Raw genomic sequence first — 24,096 nt, 5'->3', positions numbered from 1 at the left:
CTGAATTCTTGTGTTTTGCCCTGCTTTTTGGCATTTTCGTGTCAAAAACAGTAGATGCAGTTGGCTTCTTTAATGTCTTAATGGGTATAACGAACCTATTTAATGCTTTCAGTTGATATCGAATGGCTCTTATGTCTTTAATTATCATTGTTTTAAAATCTCATCATTTTTGGAATGTGCCAATTATTTCAAAATTCTGTCGACTCTCTGCTTATTCTTGGTTAACTTAGGCTGCATTTCTTTTCCAGAGAACGAAAAAGTAATCTTTGTGTGTTTTTTTTTTGTTTTCATGGCTTCCTTTCCACGGCTTTCCATAAAACTTTTTGAATTTTAGTTATTTGCCCATTTTTAAGTTATTTGTTGTTCATTGCTAGAAAGGAAAATGATGTTGAACATATAGCAACTTGCCACCGAACACCTTATTGTTTTCAAAAAAGTTTAAAATATAATATAATTTTTTTGCCTATTTATTGTCCTTTTTGTAGTTGCATCACACGTTCTGGATGACAACAGTTCTCAGTGGAGACAGAAACAAACGTTGGAGTCATAATGAATGTGTTCATTGATTTCATTTGATAGCTTATGGTGTTAGTGATCTTGAAATGGTAAAAAAAGTTGAATTTTCGAAATGTGCCCGTTTTTTCTCTTGTTTTTGTCAACTTGTATTTTAATTTAATTAATGACGAGTTCAATCCAATTTTTGATAAAGCAAAGAATAATCCGTCTATTGTTTTTATGTTACAGGTGATTGTTTTAAAAATCTGACTATGTGGTTTCCTAATTTTTAGTTTTTTTACACTTGTCTTGTCGGGTTTGTTCTTGTATGTTTGCATTACCACTCTAAAATGAGGACGTATTAGTGTTAAGCTATGATACTGTATTAAATATTTTATGGTTTTAAGGGCTTCAACAATGTGTTTTCTTGAAATTATTTATTGAATTCGTTTGAAATACTATGATTCTTACTTTTGAAAATATTTGTTTTTATAAAAATCAGTGATCTTTTGAACTTTGCCTGTTTTTAACCTATTTCTAACAATTTGTTGCATGCTTGCAGCAAACACAAGTTGCATCTCTTTTGTGGACAAATCATAAAAGTCTTTATTTTATTGCTCATTTTTTTTTAAATGGATCGTAGATCTGATGCTTCGAGATTTTATAATTTTTTTGGTTTCTGGATTTTTGCCCATCTTTTCTTTCTTTTGACCCATTGCAACATTGGTGACTGTTTTTATTGGCCTTGAAGATGAGAGTTGTTGAAATTGTATGTTGTTTTAGTGAATATTTGATGGTCTTAACTTCTTGGACATCATTTTCGCCCGGAGTTCATCTGAATTTTGTACATCTGTTAACTAGTCTCATCAAGGATCAGTCCAACATGTTTTCTGTTGTGTACAAGTTACTTTTTTGGATGCTGTTTACCCTTTCATATGATGTTTTATCTGACGCTATTTATCTGCTACCATTTGTATTAGTTTTTTTATTAAATGCTTTTAAATAATGTTTATAGATTTTTGGTCGCAGTTACCATTTCTTTTGGTATTTGAATTTGTTGTTTGTTTTTTTCCTAGTGTCTTCAAGGGCAAGTCTTTTTGGTTCTTCATGGGGAAATTAGTCAATTCATTGTCTCTCACTAAGGACCGGTTCGAATGGCGCCGATGGAATTACATAAAAATCTAACTTGTATGTTTAAGATGAAAGCTGATGGTCGTATGACTGTGCCCCTGTTTATTCTTTTTTTATTGACGCGTTATCGAGTTTGAATATGGTTAGATTCCATGTTCTTGGAAGTGAAGTACAAATTGTTTTGGTCGTTTTCGGTTTTATCTGATGCTATCCTTACTTTGTTAGTGATTTTTTTTTTAAAAAAAAGATATGGAGTGTGACCGTAGTTAATGTTTTTAATGCGTTGTTTTTGTTCATTTTGGTGGAAAATTGAATTTAAAATGGGGATGAGCGGGGTCGGAACATTATGGGCGAACATACATAAACGAGCCTTCTTATCCCGTCTATTTTTCAGTTTGACGTTTGAACTTTTGTTAGCTGGACTTTTACGGAGCTTTGTTAGCTTTCTAAATGCAAAAATTTTCAATAACTTCAAATCAGGTATTCTATGAGGTTTTTAAGTCTCAATTAGTTCCACTGTATCCCAAAGAATTGCTTGCTTTCCCCTCCACTTCTTTTGTATGGCTTTAAGTAAATTTTTCCAGTATCATAAATCAATTTTTCCCTAGCATTTTGCATTTTATCTATTTCCTTTTCAGTAGTTTGTTTACTCTGAAGGTTCGAGAGGTCCTCATTGAAAAAAAAGTAAAATAGTGAACCTTTATTTTTTAGCCTTTCTTGGTTTTGTTCCTAGAATTACCTAATTTTTTATACTTTTTAATGAGTTACTGCTTTAAATATTTGAGTATACGCTCTTTGTATTTTTTTCCAAGGACTTTCACAAAATTGCACAGAGTTTTATTCCAACTTTTAGCCATGTCTGGTCCAACCATTACATTGTATTCTTTTGATGCGAATGCTCTTCATTACGTATTCCATATTTTTTTCACAAGTTCATGAAAAAACTTGCTTGATTTTTATTAAGTGCATTCTGGTTTTATTTGGCGATGAAATGCAGAATTCTGACAGATTAAGAGAAAGGCCCGCTTTGCTCATGAGAAAATATTTAGCTGAAGTGCTGCAGTTTTCAAGAGCACCAAAATTTCCCATTAAAGCGTCAGAAATCAAAACTTGACAACATTGATCAAATTATTTAAAAAATGCCTGGCTGTTTTCCGTTTTTGAAGTAGCTGATTAGTCCCATTTTGCAGATCAAAAACGTCACCCCATTGGCATGTTTGAAAAGCGTTTTTTTTTATTTTTAATCCACTTGCAACGTAATAGAAAATGTAGCGTAATTAAAGAATGTTTACATGAAATGGATTTAATTCATTTAATGAGTGGAAAGTTTTTTCAACGTTTGCAATCTTTTTGTCGTTATCGCATTGTTTGCCGTGAAGTTTCTTGTTTTGCGTTGAAAAGTTACTGCCTGGCTGCATCGATGTAAAAATTTATCAGAAATTTTTGTGTTCGCTATCCTATTAAATATGATAAAAGCTTCCGGGTTCATAATTTCGGTAAAAAACGTCGAAAAATTTTAACGACGATACTCACAAACGGGTAAGTTAATTATGTTTTGTGTTCATATTGTTCAGTTTTTTAGGAACCGCAAATTTAAGTGGAGCTGGTCTTCATTTGCCACAATTCTCTCAAAAACCCATTCCATCGGAAAACGCTGTTCTGTAACAAAAAATTAGGCTGTCACCGTTTGCTTCTTGGAGATGAAACATAAAACTGATATTTTTTGCAAATTCAGAGCATGGGATATGAAAACAGAAATACCTCATGCCTCATACCCCGTGTTGGTATACAATCGGAAAGCCGAAAACTGAAATTTATCCACTTACTCTTTGATATATTCCGTTAATATGACACCAAATCGGACCTTAATGCGATTAAACCTTGCTAAGCTGTTTGATTACGCAAAACCTATATATTTTTATATTTTGATTGAAAATGTTTGAATATTTGATTAATAATAATAAGGAGGCTCACTAATCTGCCTTCACACGTAAGGATTCGACTCCGATCACTGTTTTGACTCAATTGATCACCAAATGAGAAGTAGAAAGTTTTCAAAAAAATCATTTGTTCTCTAACCACTACACAAATGAAACAATAACTCATTGGAAGGCCGATGATACCTGCCATTCAGGAGAGTAAGAGAAGACAAATAACACAATCAAATAAAAACAACAAGCATCACTTACGACCAAAACTCAATGTCTATCTAATTTTTCTTTAAAAAACTTAACGATTAAGTACAAATAGCATCAGTTAAAAACAAAGAAACCAAATGACCTGAATTTGACCAGAAAAAATGAGACCTGTCTTTATTGCAAATTACTATTAAGTAGACAGAAGACCAAAATGGGCGAAATCAGAAAATACGTTTACAGTTTTTGAAAACAATTAAATTCAAAGTCAAGGAAACAATTAGCTATCAATTGGAATCATTCATTGGCTTCATTTATATCTTCATACAAAAATCATTGAGAGCTGTCATTATTCAGAATGTCATATTTCCAGAAAAAGAGCAATTACAGGCAAAAATCTGAATGTCACTTTAATTTTGCGAGGTCTCGGTGTCGAAACCTATAATATCGAAATCTATTCGCTAAAAATATTGAATTTAATCAAGTGCACCGTATTGTAGCGCCGCTAATGTGATGTGCCACTTGCCATCAATGTGCCACTAATGCGAATGTGGTGATCGGAAAAGACAGCAAAAGAGAACCTCAAAAGTTGGAAAATGTTACGAAATATTAACATTTTTCCATATCAAGTGAGACGAAGTCAAAAGACTACACATTAACACTGAATACAGGCAGAACTCAAAGTTTCACAAACAATTTTATGCCTATGGTGTTGAATTCAAAAAACGATATTCTATGCGCTGAAAACATTTTGTTTGTTCATTGTCCTCCCTGTGCACGTAATTTTGACCTGTCAAAAATTGACGTTTTATTTGAAATCATTCTGTTCTGTAACTAACAAGAAAATACTGAACACTAACACAAAAATGGCAAAGTATTCAAAAATTATATAGAGTGTTCCATTACAATCCGATTAACACTTGCGCTATAAAATTCCACTACTAGACTAAAACTGGTCCAGCTCTTACTGCTTCTCCGTTGCGACGAAAAATTCTTCCAATGTAACCGTAAGAGCCAAATTGACCAAAAGGTCACATCTCAAAACTACGTGATGAGTTTTGGATATTTTTTGAGTTATATTAAAAACAAACCATTACGTATCAACTGGAAAGCTTTAGACAGATTTTCAATGGCTTTTTTGATACTCAATTAGACATTTGACTAATTAGACTCTGTCATAAAACTACAAAACGAACATCAAATGCTGGCAAAACTCAAGAAAAAAATAAAAACTTGCGAAAATAGTTTGTTCGAGCCATAAAAACCTTTAGCTTCACTCATAAAACAAAATTGTTTCATTCGACATTAATGGAACAAAGGATCATTTGAAACTTTGAATTAAGAAAGACTTTATGTTATTTGGGATTGAAAAAATCAACGATGAGTTCAAACAAAATGCGTAATATCTTTCTTGGTCAACAAAAATTTTGACCACCTCAAATAAACTGTACATTTGTTACATAAATATTGATTCAAATTAGCGAAAGACCGCGAAAATGTTTTTTCCAGAAATCTTTGTTAGGAACCTGAGGTCCAATTAGCCCAAATCTCAATAACGGAAGATTGTGTCAGCACCGCCGATCAAACTAGACAAAGTGCAACAAATAGACATATTTGATACTATTTGTTATGAAAGAAAGAAAAAATGCTAAATTTACCGAAATTTAGCCAACAATTTTGACAAAACAGTTGATTCAAACTATTCATTAACTCTCTTCTATCTTTAATCGTAAAACCAATGAGGCTCTCGTTAACAATGTTATCATATTTTTTTTGCCAAAAAATGACCAAAATTTAATTTAAAAAAGTTATGTAAAGTGTGAACAAAACAACGGATGTTAGGCCCACTTTCACATCATTTTAAGCATCCGTAACTCCCCGGAAAGAACAAGTTTCAAAAACAATCTTTTAAATTTGATATTCTACGCTTGACAAGCTTTCTTACAGTACTGTACGATGGATATATCGGTCGGCAAAAATTGACTGAACAAAAAATCCAGTTGAGTATATAGTTCCTCCCCACTAAAGTTGTTCGGAACAAAATTTGAGAAAAAAGTCTTATTTTTAAAAACTTTAATTCATTGAAAGGAATTTTTTTAAAACCGTTTATAAAAAATAAGCAGTTATCCTGTTCGTCAATGTCCATGTAACCAAAATGCGCCTTGTTCAAAAATGATTTCGACCGTTTCCATGAAAGATAAAACCAAAATGAAAAGAGGATTTGTTTTCTGTCCATTTGACTATGATGATTTATATGCTTTTTTCGAGTTAGGGGTTACATCAGTAGTATAGTAATTGGCCTATTGACTTTAGGGGGGGTCCGAACCCCCCCCCCTACAAGACTTCAAGTCGACCAAAATCCTGATTTCTTTCGAAATGAAAGTTTGTTCAAGTTTCAGCAGTCTCGTGTAGACTATTGGTGCTACACTGACTGCTGAAACTTGAACAAACTTTCATTTCGAAAGAAATCAGGATTTTGGTCGACTTGAAGTCTTGTAGGGAGGGGGTTCGGACCCCCCACCTACAGTCACTAGGCAACTTACACTTGTTGAAATTGTTACTGTAGAGAGAAAAACCACTTTGAGCTGGTTAGATGCCCTGACTATATCACTTTAGTGGTAATAGGAAAAATTTCGCATTACATATACTAAAGACCTCAAACTTGGAAAAAATTTCAAAAATTTTTTTGAAAATTTTTCAAAGTTTTTCAAAGTCCTAAAATTGTCTGAAATGGATTTTGCGCTATGAAATAGCACTCAAAAGCGATTTTTTGTTGACTTCACTTTTTTTCACCTAAGTAGTATAGGGGTCGAAACATCAAAATTTCGAATTTTTGAAAAAAATTTTTCAAAATTTTTCAGTGTCCTAAAATGGTCTGAAATGGATTTTGCGCTATGAAAGAGCACTCAAAACTGATTTTTTGTTGACTTGAAAATTTTCTCAGATAAGGTCTACTATAACAATTTCCTCGAAAAAACTTTTTCATTAGCAGTATTTTAATCTTTGTAATTCTGAGACTTTCCTTCTGAGATGTCATAATTCAAAATACCAATTCAATCAGTGTCAGTTTCTAGAATCAAGACTTTTGCTTTCGTTGAATAGGTTTCTGTTCACATTAGCAGTTTTCTTTCTTTTTTTTGCTAATGTTTGCTAAAGTAGTATCACTGTCATTGCTGCTGGTAGAGTTATCCAGGCTTTCCTCGGCTTCGTTGAGAATGAAGGGGTTACTGATTTCATGATTAGAGTCGTCAGAATGATCAGACAGGTTTGAAAGGTCGACAACATCATTTAACTCCTCATTCGAATATGATGGCTGATAAAAGCCGGGATCAGGTGTTTCCCAGCCCAATGCCTCCCCAACTTCGGGAAGATCGAACACATTATACGGTTCGTGCAATTCTGTATCCCAATCGGTTTCAACGCACATTTTCTTTGTAATGTACTCATCCCTCAACGAATAGTGTCCAAATTGTAGCGTAGTTTTCCGATCCGAGCTGATATATCTTTTGTCATCATATGCGCTTAGTGCAATTTTGTTGACACAAACAGTTTGTAATTGGTGTTTGTCGGTGTTGAACTTGATGTTTTCTACTCTCACTAGATCACCGGTTTCTAATGTCTTTTTAAACATCTCATGGTTCAATTTGGCTTGAGCGAATTTTTTGGTTCCTTTTGCGGTCGTTTTTGTTTGCCCGTTAGCAACGAGAATAGAGTACAATTTTGGTTTAAGGGCACAAAACTCCTGTATTGGTGTTCCCGCAAGTTCATCTTTGAACTTTAAGACAACTCTTTCGTTTGATCTATCGTAGAGTTTGTGATCTGTTGGAAAATTCGAGAGGTCGAAATGATTTTTGAGATCCAAATTTTTTTCCAAGTCGTCATAAAAATTTTTGCTATTAAGCTTGTAAATGAAAGAGTCTGTATCTGAATACAACAGCACACAATCGGTTTGTTTTTTCATTACATTGTAATGGAACTCTAGCATGAAGAGCTTTGAAAGCTCTAAAATGTTAGCACCAACAATTGTTGGTTTGTTCCACAGGATAGACTGCTTTTTCTTAGTAATCAGAGTCAAGTTTTCGTCTATAATTTTCATTAATCAAACTTTGCCTTCAGATGTTGCTTTCAGAAGTTCCTCTTCTGTTCTTGCAAATGAAACTGTCACTCGGTTTCGCAGACTTTCACAAAATTTTCCAAAGGTCGAGTTTGACATTAGTTTATAGAAATCTTGATCAAACTTCGTGGACGCTTCTTGTCGCTTTTGCGTGTTGAGTGCTATGTAGCTGGAAATCCATTTCGATTGTCGGAATTTTACAGCTTGATGAAACTTTGTAATTTTGATGCCGTTATTAACGTAGAAATTCAGGTTACGATACTGAACCACATAATTCTTCTTGGGATGGAAGGTCTGTCTCAGTTTTTTGGTTTTTGACACAGTCAATTTAAGGGTGTTTTTCAGAGAAGTTTGAAAGTCACTCAATTCTAGGGGATCAATTGATTCCTTCTCTGGTATGAGTGGATAGTCTGCGTGTTTATCATGTAGTTCGTCAGGGTACTACAAATCGACTTCAACCGGGAAACCAATATCCCCTTCATCTTTGGTTTGTAATATTGTGTCTAATGAAATTTCTTCAACGAGCTCAAAATCCTTGAGTGGCAATGGGTATTGGAGCATGATGCCACCGTAAAGATTATTCGCATCAATGTAGATTATTGATGAAACATCTTTTGACTCATCAAATTCCGGTAACATGGTGTTGTTGGCAACCTCATGTCTTGAGCTAAAGACGGAGCACAACCCTTCACGCATCATCCTTTCCGTAAGTCAAGTATTTGTCGATCAGTCAGTAACTCAAGTTCTGATTCACAAACTTTTAAGCAGGCACTTCCTGAAAGGTTTGAGGCCGTATAGAATTGCGAACAGTCCAATCCGTATGTGTTATAACACACGGACCGTAGCTCCTCAAACCAGCATGCTAACTGGAGAACATCTCCTGTAAGGTAAAGTTGGAGGAACTGTTTAAGGTTTTCACAGTTAAACACTTTGAACACATTATTCAACTGAATGAGTTCCTCATTTGTGATGTCGATTTGGTTGTCTTTTAAACTGTTCTTCCAGTTCTTTAGACATGGAAGAGAAAGTTCATTTAGCTTACTGAATGCGTCTACATATGAGTAAGGAAAGTTTCCTTTCTTCTTCAACAGTTTTCGCTGCTCGTCTGCATAGCCCTGATAAAAGTGGTCTAGGAGAGAAAATTTGTTGTCGGGTAAACTTTGTACTAGGCTTTGTACTTTGTCTAAGCTACAAGGCATGAACTTGAAGCTATCGATGAAACGAAGGTACTCGTACACTGCAAGTTCATCAGGCTTGCGTTTTCGCGTTTCGATAAAAAACGCCGAAATTGAGTGCAATAAATTTCTCATCATTGGTTGGTACGACTTCAATTTTTGTCGACTGTGAAGCCGAGTGTAAGGACTTCACAATATGAGATAAATCATAATTCATCATATTGTGGGCGATCACTGGAGTGTAGTTTAGCGTTCTTCGGTTTAGTTTACATGCACTGTGCGCATACCCAATGATTTGTCCGTTGTAGTGACAGTGGTCTAATACCTTTTCAATATCATTGTTGAAATCAACATTACAATTCCAACACTTTGACCAGGTGTCTCTTGGAGGTGTTGTGTCGAGAAAACATGGGAATTTCCGCTTTTGCTGATAGAAATGTTTTGCAAGTTTCTCTGTTTTTGTAACAAAGCGTTCCATACAATCAGGTCCAGTGTATATATATCAAAATGCAGGGGCTCAGGGTTATCACGTTCAACAACAATCATGCAATAACTGCAAGGAAGATGTTGTTCTAATGTAGAAGTGCTTGAAATAGTTGGGTTGTTTTTTGCAGTTGCAACGGGCACAATCAGAGATTCCAGATCTAGGTACACAACAAAAGGTGAAAACCACCTTGCCGTATAGTTCTCAAACTTTACGTTGTTTTTGTCGAGTGTGGGCATTGTTATTTGTACTGACTTGTTTTCCAGACATATTTTTTGATGGGAAGTGAGTAGCCCTACTGATGAACATACATGAAAACAATTGCAACACAGCTCGCTCCTATCACGATACTCCCTTCCTTTGACTTTGGCAACAAGTTTCTTTAAATTGATAATGAGAACGTAGTGGTAGGTGTTTTCGTTTTGTAGGAGCAACAAGTCCAGAACAAAGGGAAATGGTTTTCCTTTCGACATTCTCAGGGGCAGTAGCTGTTTCTTGTCATTCCTGAAGGAGAATTTTTTTTAAATTTCGGGGGGATCTCAAACAAAAATAATAATATTAGATAACTGAGTTTTTCATAAAAGTTTTTTTTACTTCGAAAGGCTTTTTTATAGTAGACAACAGTGTAACTTAAATGTCTCGTTACCTGAAAACATTGACTTGCACTTCATTGAGATCTTCGAACTTTGATATGTCATGAAGACTCATTGGCATTTCAAAGTTTCCTTTCGGCATCTTGGCTGATGGGTTCTCTCTACTGTATGTAAGAACATTTGTCCTAGGTCTGACGCACGGAGCTGGCGGTTTCAGTTTTTCTTTTTTGTAAACTAGGTGGTATCCAGCTGTGTAGCAATATAGAAAGCAGTTGTTGTCGCTTCCATTGTGTATGTTCAGCAAATTCGAATCCCTTCTCAACGGATGTCCCTCATGAAACGGTATGAAGCTGCTACTGCGCACAGCAACGCATCTAGTCAGTTTCAGGGTAACCTTGTCTATAGAGAGCAGCTGCCAGCCACTTCCATAGCTTGAAAACATTACAAGCTTAGACACTATGCTGTCAATGAGAGATTCGTAGCTTTCATCTGAAATCCCTGAGTGGTACACAGTCACTGTTTCTGTGTTAAAGTATACGCTCACTTTTTCAATTTCTTCCTCTAAAGGCTTTTGAAGTGTCATTTCCACGTTTACTTGAAGTTTTTGGGGCAATTTGTGAGTGTTTTTGGATAATTCTTGAAACCTCTTCACGCTTTCTGAACATGAATTCCATAATGTCCAAATCTTTCTCCCCCGGTTGAAATTCATAGTAATTTACACCACCGCTGATTGAGCTCACAGTGGGTCTTGTCAAGTCAATCTCATCTTCTTCCATGTCCAATATTGGCATGCCATGTTCGTTTTTAACGTGTTCCACAGTTTAGTTTTGTTTGAAATCCTACACGACAATTGTAACACACTTTCAAAATAGGCTGCTGGTGAGAAGTGTGAGAATGTTTGCGCAGCGTAGGCAAGCATCGTGCTTTCTCAGAGCAATGAAAACAGCGAAATGTTGGTACATCTGGAAATGTTTTATGGATGTTCTTCAAATGCTTATTAAGAGAGCGTCGATTACAGAGTTGTGCTGAACAGTGAGGGCATTGTTTTGCCATGCTGAGCCAAGTTACCAGTTGGATCGTGAATGCGTTTTCAAACTCGTGAAAGTTTCAACAAATAAATTTCCGGAAAATTGCAAAATTCATTAAGGTTGGAAGAAATTCAAGAAACGAACGGTTGAAAGAAATGAAAAAACTATTTGTAGGTTTAATTAGACAAAAACTTTCAGAAGAGAAGAAGAGGTATGAGAAAAAGCAATTTAATTGTTGTGTATTGTAAGAAATGATTTTGAGAGTTTGCTTCAGTTATAGCTTGAAGAATTTCCATCTCTAGAGAATAAAACTAAATCAGAATTTGAAATAACTGAGCACGGGTGTGACAAATATTTCTGGAATTTCAGAATATAAAAAGTTAACATTTGCCTCGCGCAAAAATTATAGTGTGCAACTTTCAAACTGTACTTGTTGTTTGGTAAATAGAGACTTATCAAAATTTCAGGTAAAATTCAATTGGATACTAAGCTGAAATAAAAAGCAAACCAACTTTTAGTCTTGATAATTGAAAGAATGAATTTTAAATGAAAATTCGAATAAATTACGATTTTATGAAAAAAATTCATTAAGAAAAAATTCTTGCTGTGGAATGTGAAAAAAGTGTTATTTGCACTTGCTGCACATTCTTCCTTCAATTCATTTTTTGAATTTCTTTCAAAAATTTATGATAACTTCAAAATGTTTTAGCGATGCCTTCGATTTTTTCTGCTTGAATCCTTTATTAGACATTGAAAACGTTGCAATATGATTTTACGTTTTAACCCTAAAGCTGCGCTATCCTGCAAAACATTTTTCACTTTTAAAAGTAGTTCAAAATTTGTCTGTGCTTGCAAAGAAAAACTGTTTTTTCGTTTCTTTTCATGTTTTCATAGTCAAGAAGACTATCTAATAGAGTATAAATTATGAAGAAATGAAATCAATTTTAGAAGTTCAAATGTTAGAAACATGCAGCGCAAGATAAAGAACACTGTTTCAGGACTTTTTACAAATTTTTTATATTCACTTCAAAAAGAAAAGTTATTCAGATTTGTCAAAGAGTTCTCGCATTGCTGAAATTTTCCTCTTTTTCGGAGCATTGACAACAGAAGGGGTTTCTGTGTTCTCAGGCGTTTTTGAAAATTCTTTTTTTGGTTGGAGTGACTTCATGACCGTGGTGTCCGGTGCCCTGTGGAGGAGTTTCAAAATTGTCGCCAGATAGGTTGCGCAGTAGATTGTCGCTCACAGTTTGTGAGCTGTCAAAGTTGATCCACAAATTGTTGTTTTTCAAACTTGAGGAAAGAGATGGGCTTGGCTGTGTGCTGTCTGGGCTCAACGTGGGGCTAGGGTCTGCAGTAGGAGTGCATAGTGGAGATGGATTGATGGGTGATTCTGGAGACTTTGGAAGCCCCCAAAGACCTGCTAAATTGTCTCACTCTCGCAAAACACCGAGCTGGTTTTCATAGAAAGGAACACAGTTGCAATCGTATTTGTAAATAATTTTCCTTGTCTCCACTGGTAAATTTGATATATCGTAAGCATGCAGAGGGTCAGAGAGTGTTGAAGGTGGTACAATACCTCCTGATGTAATGAAACCCCCACTGGTTGATTGAAATTTGTCTGGCAACTGAGCAATGAAATTTACAAAAATTTTTGGAAGCATACAATGTTCTTTTGTTGTCCAGTCCTCTTTTTCGTTTAAACGTTTTTGTTGTGCGATCACAACAAAGTTTTCGTGCATTGTTTGGTAAACGATTGTGCGTTCAAATGAGTTTTCGCTTTCTGACAAAATATGGTAAGCCATTGAGAATGCGCTGAAAATATGACGATAAAATGTGCTTCAAAAAGTTCAAACGATACAGTAGAAGAAAAAATTGAAGTTAATGTTTTGGAATACTTTTCTGGAGACTTAAATAATTTTGGATTATTTTTCTGGAGACTTTAATAATTTTGGAAATAAACTTGAAGCAGTCAATGAACATACATTTAGTTTACAATGGCAATGGATTAAAGAGTATCTTCATCAGCAAGTAGGTATTTTGTTCAAAATATTAAACTCGAAAGGGTCTGGTTCACTGTGTAGCACACTTTTATAAACAAATGTCTATCAACACACCCAGGGTCACAAATAATCCTACATTCTGATAAACTTTTATGTATTCAACAATCGTAAAACTATGGGTTTCATGCGTTATTTTCAAGCTAGCAGATAACACGGAATGTACTGACAATCTCGTTGTTGTGTTGGAAATACTATTGAGATATATGTGTTTAACACATTGCAGTTTGCAATTACTGTTCTTGGTTGCTAAACATGTAGCTAAACATGCAACTACCATGTAGCTAAACGCTGTATTTTATACATTGTTCTTATCAGTTGAGGAATTCCGTTTTTAACTCACATTATAGGTGTGTGTGTGTGTGTGTGTTCAAATTAATCTCGTTGTTTGTTGGAAATACTGTAGAGATACATGTGTTTGACACATGGTAGTTTGCAATTACTGTTTGATTTAGCTAACCATGTAGTTAAACATATAGCTAACATGTAGGTAAACATTATTTTTTACACATTATTCTTATCAGTTGAAGAATTCTGTAATTAGCTCACATACTTGTGCGCGTGTGTGTGTGTTCAAATTTCATTTCCCGAGAGTTCATTAGTATTTCATTTTCGAAGTAAAACAGTTTGACTCAATAAGTTGAGAAAAGAATTTTACAATGCCATTTACAGCTGAGAAAGACGCCGAGTTTGGAGACGCTCATTTCGACGTTTCTAAAAGTGAAAAACGTTTGATCAGAGCAACGATTAAGTCTTACGAAAAGACTGGAAGTTACGTCTTTTTAAAATTATTCAAAAAAGCTGAACATGATTATGAATTCCAACAAAGAATAACACTAACACTTGAAGAGTTTGAAAAACTGATAAAAAAATCTTTAAAAAAAGATTCGATCCACTGCTAACAATTGTAATGATACTGATATAACAGCGAAAGCAACGCCAGCAAAGAAACAAAAGTTGAAGCAAAAAGACGACGAGCACGAAATATCTGAATAAAAGAACCGTTTTGACAAAATGGTGGAATCTATGTACGAGCGCTCACCTGCTTACTTTGAACAATTTCAAAAAAACTTCAGGTTTTTCGTTTCAGAAGAAAAACCATCTTCAATGTTTGCCAGAAATTACGCTGTTTGCATGCATTTTGAAAACGGCTATTGAGAATTGTTACCCTCTAACCATTATCATGTGTTGTTTGATGTGTCTGACGTTTCTACGGAAATTTTAAAACGAAATAAGCTTTATGCAGTTCCTTGCTTGTAGACAACCTTCAAAATTTTTTTTTCAAACGGAGCCACAGTGGAGACAACTGGAGAGATTTTCGAAAAACTCAAACTAGCTGTGGAATACAATAGTTCAGCGCCGCCGACAAAAGGAGAAGCAACCACCATTCAGAAGCGCTTACCAAATTTGAGCAATGCCTTGAGCAAAAATCACCGCCCAAGTGGAATTGTTTGTTACAAATCTCTGGATAATGCTGAGAAAACATTGAATCAGCAATTACAAACTGACCGGATATCGACTGAAACTCTAAAGAGATTAGAAAACATTTTGTATGGTCCTCATTCTGGTGCTTTTTGCTAAATAATGGATATTTTTGTGAGTGGCTATGGAAAGTTAGATATTGACAATGTTGTTTTGTGTGTACGCTTAGTTTTTGAAGAAAAAATAAAGTTTTGAAAAAAAATTTATTTCATCAAATCGTGTTAGTAGTGTTAGAGCATCATATGAAGCGCAAATCGTATCAATTTAACATCACTCATTTTTACAATTTCTTGTCCACCAAAAAGATAATGAGCAATATAAATACAAAGTAAGCCACACAATATTGAGTTTGGTTTTTGAATTGGCTGGTTTCTTAGCAATTCATATACAGTTTGTATATTAGCAGCAGAGGAAACAAGTCAACTGTGCAAATGTTTATATGAAGTTAGATTTTGTCCCAAGGGATCCGCAAAAATATAATCTCCATTCCTTCGACAGATAAGTATCCAATGTGTTCCAATTGATTGAGAACTTGACACATTCACAATAATGAAACTGTTCTGAGATAAGTGCAGCGGAAAATTGTCAGCTGCAAAAACACCATGAAATTTGTACTTCAAACGTTTACATCCTTGAACGAGGTTGTTTATTTCATCTTCATCCATCAATTTGTAAGAATATGATTTTTCGAAACTCTTCATGCAGAGTCGATAAAAATTGTGCTCGCTTTTTCACCAATTATGAAAATTTCAATATTACTGGGCAACGCGGCTGAAAACTTAAGTTCAATTGAAATTGAACAATTTGTAAGTTCAGGGTGACTAAAATCATGTGACGCCTGCTGAGTGCTGGTGAGATCAAACACCATAATAAAATGGTTAGGGTATTCAGACAAACTTATTCCATGTCCATTGTCAATATAGGCTAAATCTGACATTGTGTTGAAGTACAAGCGTTTTACGGCAGCTGTTTTTATGGGGCTGTCTGCAACGGGGAGTCCATTTCGATAAATACATATCTGCTCCAGATTAAATTTACGAAAGTGAAAAGGATTGAGTTGTTTGCTTCCTAAGAAAGCTTCATTTGTGTTAAGACAAATGGCAAGACGTCGAATAGGCTCCCTGCTAAAAATATGTCCCTGTTTCCAACTTTGCAAACCAGTAGAAGCCAGAAATGTTTTTGTTATAGTTTCCAAGTAAGGATAGGACGCTGGGCTTGTTAGTAAAGTTTTTTCAATGGCAGAAACGACGTCGTCGTTCAATGTCATTTTTCTCACATACAAATTAGCTTCTATAATTTTCACTTTGTATGATTTTCCAGCATCGTCAAATATTACAACAAAATCATCTATTAATCTTCGAAAAGAAATTCGCAATGTGACTCCACTCAAAAGATGTCGATCACATGTAAAAAAAATCTACTGCCACTTTTCCATAAAAAGTACATTCAGCAGATTGTGTAACCAAAGCTTTTCGTCTGTTAACTTCAGCTGTTGCTATCGCTCCAGGATTATCCTCGTACGAATAACCTTGGCAAGCTAACCAAGTAGCCTTTGCGTCTTTGTTGTGAGAAAATTCGGTTTCAATGAAACTTTTATGAGCATAATTTCCATTTGCATTTGAAATTTTTGGTCCGTTGGCAGATACTGTACAGTCAGAAAAGAGTGAATGTCAAACATTATTACAAAAGTAGGGAGCGTCTGTTTTGGTTACATCTGCTGCAGCTCCAGCATCATATTTTAAATCAGCTTCAGAAGCCTGAACTATCTTGCGTTTGATTTCCAGGAAAATTTTTTGCAGATCAATAAAATTATTTCTGTCTCCAGCAACCTTAAACTCAAGCATGGGTCCGTTAGGACTGTAAACTGGCCCTACTTTTTGACAAAAGCTCCCATCAACAGTTACAGGAAGCGCTGGTTTTTCGAATAATTCCAAAGAACTATGTGTTGCCTCTGTTGGTAACATATTACCGATCATCTTTAACTTTGGCAAAGAAATCCAACCGACTTCTCTTTGGCTGTTTGTATTTTGAAATGATCACCTTAGTTTTTTTGCTACCTTTTCTCGCTTTTGAACCTGAACGTTTAGATCGTCCACGATTAGTTCGCCTTTGTCTCATTCGCAGTGCCAATGAGCCTCCTGTTTGCTTTTTAACTGTATTTGATATCGTGTTTTTCAGCGCTTGTTTTGGAGATTTTTTTTTACTGACAAAGTCCATTAACTCTGGTACGCTTTGTAACAGAAGTTCTTTTCCAACACGTTTTGCTGCTGGTAAAATAAATTTTCCTGCAATAGGTAGAGCGATTCTTCCGATACCACTTGCTAAAGCTCCAAAACCGCTACCTCTTTGCCTATAGTGTCCCGAAAATTATGGCAAGGCAGATGCTTGATTGGTGTAGTATGAATCCATTGCTTTTACTCACCAAATTTTTTGAACTGTAACGTCAGAATAACTTTACCAGTCCCTGAAAAGGGGACTAATTGACCTGTTTCGGTGCGTAGTTCTATAGAAATTGACTGAATCGTATTTGAAAGAAGTTTTTTGTAATCCAAATTCGAAAAAACTATTCGGTGTGTTGGTTCAAGCTCGCAGACGCTACCGTTTTTCAATCGTTGTTTTGAATCAATGACTCGTAATAAAGGTGCTTTCGCATCGCCCACGTATCGATACTCAATAATGTTTGTATAAATGAATATCAAATGTTTCCCGGCGCACAGATCAGCTGGAAAGTCACCCATAAAAGCCTTAGTATCATTTTTTTTCAACCGTTTATTTGCAGTTGTGTCCATTTTGTACCCAATGTGTGTTCCTCGTCCATCAGGGACTCCCTTGAAACCAATAATGCTAGGATTTTCATTGCTTGGAAACGTAATTCCCTCGTATTTTCCAAAGACAATTTCAAATTTACCGGAACTTTTAATTTCTCTGAAAGAAAAATTTGGTAAACCAACAGTTCTTTTATTGGTAGCTAACAACTGTGGCACAGTATCAAAAGTTCCTGGCAAGAAAGCTAATCGCTCACCGTTGTATGGACGTGATATGACATTGGCTCCAGAGCTATTACGTTGGTGATCTTCTAAACCACTTAAACTGTAAGAAATAAGGACTCCGTTTGTGATGTGTTCTATTTTTGTTGGAAAAATAATTTCACTCAAAGCTACTCTCCAGTATCCCGACAGTTGTATTTCATCATTGAAAAAATTCCTGAATGAAGCCAATGTGTTTTGACCGAAGATCTACATCGAAGCGGAGGAGATTACATGTACCGTAAATGCAGCTTCAAAACGTTTACTTGCCATTTTGCACAGGCAACTCTCGAACTAATTGGAGTTCGGGTTGATAGAAATTACCCTGAATAATTTCCTTATCGGTATGGATAAGAGAATACGTTGGAGGGTTCAATGTTGGGATAGACGAAATTTCAAAAATCTCGTCTGTTTGCTTTTTGACTGTATTTGATATCGTGTTTTTCAGCGCTTGTTTTGGAGATTTTTTTTTACTGACAAAGTCCATTAACTCTGGTACGCGTTGTAACAGAAGTTCTTTTCCAACAGGTTTTGCTGCTGATAAAATAAATTTTCGTGCAATAGGTAGAGCGATTCTTCCGATACCACTTGCTAAAGCTCCAAAACTTCTACCTCTTTGCCCATAGTGTCCCGAAAAATAAGGCAAGGCGGATGCTTGATTGGTGTAGTATGAATCCATTGCTTTTACTCACCAAATTTTTTGAACTGTAACGTCAGAATAGCTTTACCAGTCCCTGAAAAGGGGACTAATTGACCTGTTTCGGTGCGTAGTTCTATAGAAATTGACTGAATCGTATTTGAAAGAAGTTTTTTGTAATCCAAATTCGAAAAAACTATTCGGTGTGTTGGTCCAAGCTCGCAGACGCTACCGTTTTTCAATCGTTGTTTTGAATCAATGACTCGTAATAAAGGTGCTTTCGCATCGCCCACGTATTGATACTCAATAATGTTTGTATCAATGAATATCAAATGTTTCCCGGTGCACAGATCAGCTGGAAAGTCACTCATAAAAGCCTTAGTATCATCTTTTTTCATCAGTTTATTTGCAGTTGTGTCCATTTTGTACCCAATGTGTGTTCCTCGTCCATCAGGGACACCCTTGAAACCAATAATGCTAGGAATTTCATTGCTTGGAAACGTAATTCCCTCTTATTTTCCAAAGACAATTTCAAATTTACCGGAACTTTTAATTTCTCTGAAAGAAAAATTTGGTAAACCAACAGTTCTTTTATTGGTAGCTAACAACTGTGGCACAGTATCAAAAGTTCCTGGCATGAAAGCTAATCGCTCACCGTTGTATGGACGTGATATGACATTGGCTCCAGAGCTATTCCGTTGGTGATCTTCTAAACCACTTAAACTGTAAGAAATAAGGACTCCGTTTGTGATGTGTTCTTTTTTGTTGGAAAAATAATTTCACTCAAAGCTACTCTCCAGTCTCCCGACAGTTGTATTTCATCATTGAAAAAATTCCTGAATGAAGCCAATGTGTTTTGATCGAAGATCTCCATCGATTCGGAGGAGATTACATGTACCGTAAATTCATCTTCAAAAAAGGTTTACTTGACATTTTGCACAGGCAACTCTCGAACTAATTGGAGTTCGGGTTGATAGAATTTACCCTGAATAATTTCCTTATCGGTATCGATAAGAGAATACGTTGGAGGGTTCAATGTTGGGATAGACGAAATTTCAAAAATCTCGTCTGTAAAAGACTGTTTGTAACCCTTTCCAAACGTCTCCTCTTTTTTCCGTTTTCGTACAAGATCACCAACAAAAAATTTTGGTTTTTGAGAAAATGTTGTATTTGCAATCAACAATACAAGCCGCAGAACGTCTTTTTTCGTGACTTTGTTTGGAGCAAGTTTGATTGTTCGATTAACTCTAGAATTGAAAGTTTTGACAAATGAATCCAGTTTATCTAGATATGAATAGGTCCACTTTTCTTCTAAGTATCTGTATAGTATATTCTTGAGAGAACGTATGTTTCTTTCAGCAAAAGCAGACTTTTTCTCACTGAACGTATTGTATAAATGAATTCCGCGTTTGTTGCAAAGGTCTCTGAAAGCACCGAGGAACTCTGTGCCATCATCGACCCAAATTTTTTTAGGTTGCTTATGTTTGATTATCTTTTTGAAAGCCTCTGCAGTTTCTGTAGCATATTTTGTTCTTAGTGGTTCAACCCTGAGATATCTTGAGAGACAGTCAACTGCAACAAGAAGGTATTTTACACCACGGTTGTACTTTGCAAGTTTATCAACAAATGCTAGATCTACTTTAAGCCTTGGAAATCTGAGGCGACGTGAACGATATTTGGTGAAAGATGGTTTCGTTTCCAAATACATTTTTACTTTTTTCATTGATACTCAAATTTTGCAGTCTTTTTGCGTTTCCAAATGACGCAGGTCCTTTCAAATAGAGGTTGTCAAGTTTCTTGACATCATCTATAGAAAGCCGAGTCTTTTCTACTCGTGTCTTCGTCTGTCTTCTTTTTGCTCTCGTCGACTTTTGGCTTTTCACTTTTTTCTTTTGTTTCAGATCTTCCTCTTGGTTGTTTTTGTTGCTGCTGCTGTTTCTTTTATTTTCGAGTCGGTTGCTCTACCTCTTCTTCGCTGTAAAACTCATCGAGTACTTTTTTTGCATGAGTGTTGTAAACCAAATGGGCTGCTATATCAAGTTCACTCAATATTTTTGAATACTTTTTTACGTCAATTTTTTTGGTAGGTTGTTGTAAATTGTACAAGAAATTTGTCACCTTCACTCCTTGAGGTTCATCTTCAATATGGAGGACGTTATTCTCTTCACTAATAGAAACAGTATCGGAATCAATATTTTTTTTTCAAGATAATTGCGGCTCTTTTTGTTTTATTTTCATCCATTAATTTTAGTTCTAGCATTAATGAGTCAAACGTTGAATCCTTCCGTTTTTTCACTACGGGTTCAATTTCACTGTCATCACTAACAAATAATTCTGATTTTCCGTCATCTGGATCACTTGTTCCATCACCGGTACTCTTTGTTATCGTGATCAATCCATCAGTGCTTGTGTCAGCATCTTTTAATTTTTTTCCATCGCTTTGCTCAAACTTTGGTTTAGATCTTTGTAGGAGTGATAACTGAGTGGCTTTTTGTTGATATATTGGATTATCAAAAATTTCTTCTTTGGTTGGATTTTTGATATGAACATTCTCTTGGGGATCAAAACAAATTCTTCTGCATGCATTATTTGACTTTCAAGTAAAGATAACACGAGAATCCTATTGCCTTGATAAGTTCTGATTTTTTTGCTAAAATAAATTGCTTTTTCTTCAGACTTGTTTCCTTTGATAGTAACTGCTGAAATGAATCCTCTTGATTTTTAAGTAACTGTTTTTTGACTGGAACATTGCCATTGATTACATTGAGCAAACACTCACATAGAAAGTTTATAAAACTATTTGGTGCTTCTTTGACGAACTTTCTGAAATTACTCTCAGACAGCTCGAGCATTTGCTTTAGCTTACATAACTCTTTCTCTCTCATCTGTCAAGTTAGTTATAACTGCTTTGGAGGAAGGTAGATAAAAAATTGTTGGACCTGGTTGTACAATATTTGAACAATAACGCAAAGTGTCTGAAGTTTTCGGATCCAAGTCGATGAGTAAGTGTCCAAAAGGTAATTTTGTTGCTAATTCGTAGCTTTCTTTTAAACAACTTGTGTTGTTTAACTATTTGCCAATATAGGTAAGCTGCTGTATGTCTCTAGGTTATTTGAACAAAATGATGTGGGTTGTGTTCAGATCAATTGTTCTTGACCATTTACTCTGTTGGAATAAGTTATGCTTAACGTAAATGACGCTAATATTTCTATGACGTCCAGCAGTTGCAAATTTAGAAAACTCTTTGTCATTGAAAATTTCCTCACAGGAATCGTCAAAAACAAGCAGACAGTTTTCCAGCTGAGAACTGAATTCAAATCCAGAAAACTTTGTGAAAAAAACGTTCAAGTTACGCTCTATAGAGCTGAATTTTGGTTGCTCATGTTGATAGAAGTAATAAATGGATTTAATTTTTGGGAAAAATGTGTCTCTCAGTAACATTTGGACGATGAGCTCAGTTTTACCACAGCATGACGTCCCACAAACAGCCATGAATAGTCTATCGCTTGTTGAAATTATCTTGTTCATAGCTTCGGATTAGGAAGCGCGTAGCCAACTGTACATGAAAGCAATGAAAACCAAAATGTTGACTCTTCACAATCAAGATGAAAAAACACAAGCTTGATCAAAGACACACCAATAAGAAATAATATTATTATGATCTGAGTTCCAAAGTTTCCAGGACCGTCTCTCTTGATTTTCTTCATTGAAAACTAGGTCATTCAAACCCACTCCACCAGCGGAATCTATCTCATCTTCTTTATTACTCATTTGAAAAGAAGTTTTCATAAAAAATGAATTTATTATTGTTCAAATTTAACGTTAGCTCATTATTTTGTTCGTCACTCTCTCAATCATAAAAAAGTCATAAGTAGTATATCTAGAGTCTTTTTCGTCCTTTTTGTAGCTCACTTTGTAGTTCGCCTGCATACCACCGCCAATCGCATAGTAGACAATTGACTCCACATTGCCTTCGCTGACTACTTCTTTGATTTCTTCAGGGAGAGTTTCGTCGTCCAGACTCACTTGAACTGGGGTTGGCGACTTGTGCATAGGTAAAGGGTTTAGTTTCGGTCTTTTCATTTTCTCTTGTAAAGACATGGTACATTTGAAAGTATTCAAGCAAGGAAAGAGTTTTTTTCAGCTTTTCAATCTCAGCTAGGTTGCAAAGAATTTGTTGTTTCCTCAGAATAGATTGCCCCCGTGATTCTATTTTTTCCTCTCTCACCAAAGACAGAGTTATTTGATTATCATTCGTTATGCAACTGCATACTGTCAAACTTGGAGATAAATTCACTTGAAGAACTGAAGGAGCTATTTTCTCCACTCGACGGTTCATTGGCGGGCAATGTTAGCCAATAGAAATATAACTGTGCTTTTCTTATAGCGCAATGTCTTTTCTTTTGTTTCTCAGGCAAGTAAAGAGAGTGTAGAGCACAAGTAAAATGTTTAATTGGGGTAACAATTTCTTCAACTTTAGGGCATAAAAGGGTATCCAAATCTATCACTTCTTTCTGTAAAAGTGTTTGCAATGATTCTGTTTTCTCTTTCCCTTTAGCATAAAACTTTCCTGAAGGAAATCGAAGTTTGATTGCAATAAAAATTTGAGATAAAAACCAGTAAGGATAATTGCCACTATTCCACGACAAACCGTGCAAAAATTTGCTGACCCACTGATGAGATTTTCTCTCACTGGAGGATAGTGAGTTGTATGAAACTGGTGGTAGGAATAAGATTGTGTCTGAATAATTGTTTGAGCAAATCGATAACTCCTTAATTATAAAACCGGATTTTTTATGGCGAAAACCTTCAAAATCTAAAACGACAACTTCAGGAGTCAACATTCCAGCAAATTAAACAAGTTCCGTTTAAAAGTTTTCACGAACAGACAAAACAGTAAGCCTGTCATGTGACCAATATAAGCGTTTGTGATTGGACAAGGTAAAACGTATGAATATCCAGGGCCTTTCTGACTATGCTCTGTAATAAACCCCGAAGCGTCATGAAGTATTGCTTGTAATCGAAGGAATTTATACGATTTAAGGTATGAGTCTAACGAGGAGTTGTCTTTGCCAATAAGGCCACCATATGGTCTCAACTTGAGAACTATTTCCAAGTTAATGTCTGGGTCCAGATAAAGACATGCTGCCAAAAAATATACAAACCGCTCACTTTTTTCCGGATAGTCGACTTTTATTTGTTCGTAAATTTCATGAATGTTTTTCAAATCTACTGTCGCTATGGTTGTCATGCTGATTCTCAAACAGAAAAATAAATAAATGAACAAAGGTTACTTTTATGTATGAAAATAATCAAGTTGACAAAAATTGACTTTTTTCAAGAAAATTTTTCTATCTTTTATAATAGACACATTATCTGAGAAGTTTTTTCAAGTCAACAAAAAATCAGTTTTGAGTGCTCTTTCATAGCGCAAAATCCATTTCAGACCATTTTAGGACTCTGAAAAACTTTCGAGAAAATTTTTGAAATTTTTTCCGAGTTTGAGGCCTTTAGTATATGTAATGCGAAATTTTTCCTATTACCACTAAAGTGATATAGTCAGGGCATCTAACCAGCTCAGAAGTGGTTTTTCTCTCTACAGTAACAATTTCAACAAGTGTAAGTTGCCTAGTGACTGTAGGTGGGGGGTCCGAACCCCCTCCCTACAAGACTTCAAGTCGACCAAAATCCTGATTTCTTTCGAAATGAAAGTTTGTTCAAGTTTCAGCAGTCTCGTGT

The 24,096-nt window shown here is 35.4% G+C and overlaps 1 protein-coding gene across 4 annotated transcripts in view; it reads left to right on the top strand.

The window, feature by feature from the left end:
- Window positions 1-24,096, top strand: part of LOC142339379 (uncharacterized) — a 105,375-nt gene that overhangs the window by 17,675 nt on the left and 63,604 nt on the right. The window lies entirely within an intron of this gene.

The sequence above is a fragment of the Convolutriloba macropyga genome, chromosome 1 (genome assembly GCF_964194025.1).
Source record: "Convolutriloba macropyga chromosome 1, txConMacr16.3, whole genome shotgun sequence".
Lineage (NCBI taxonomy): Eukaryota > Metazoa > Xenacoelomorpha > Acoela > Convolutidae > Convolutriloba > Convolutriloba macropyga.
This window is presented reverse-complemented; position numbering and strand designations above follow the sequence as displayed.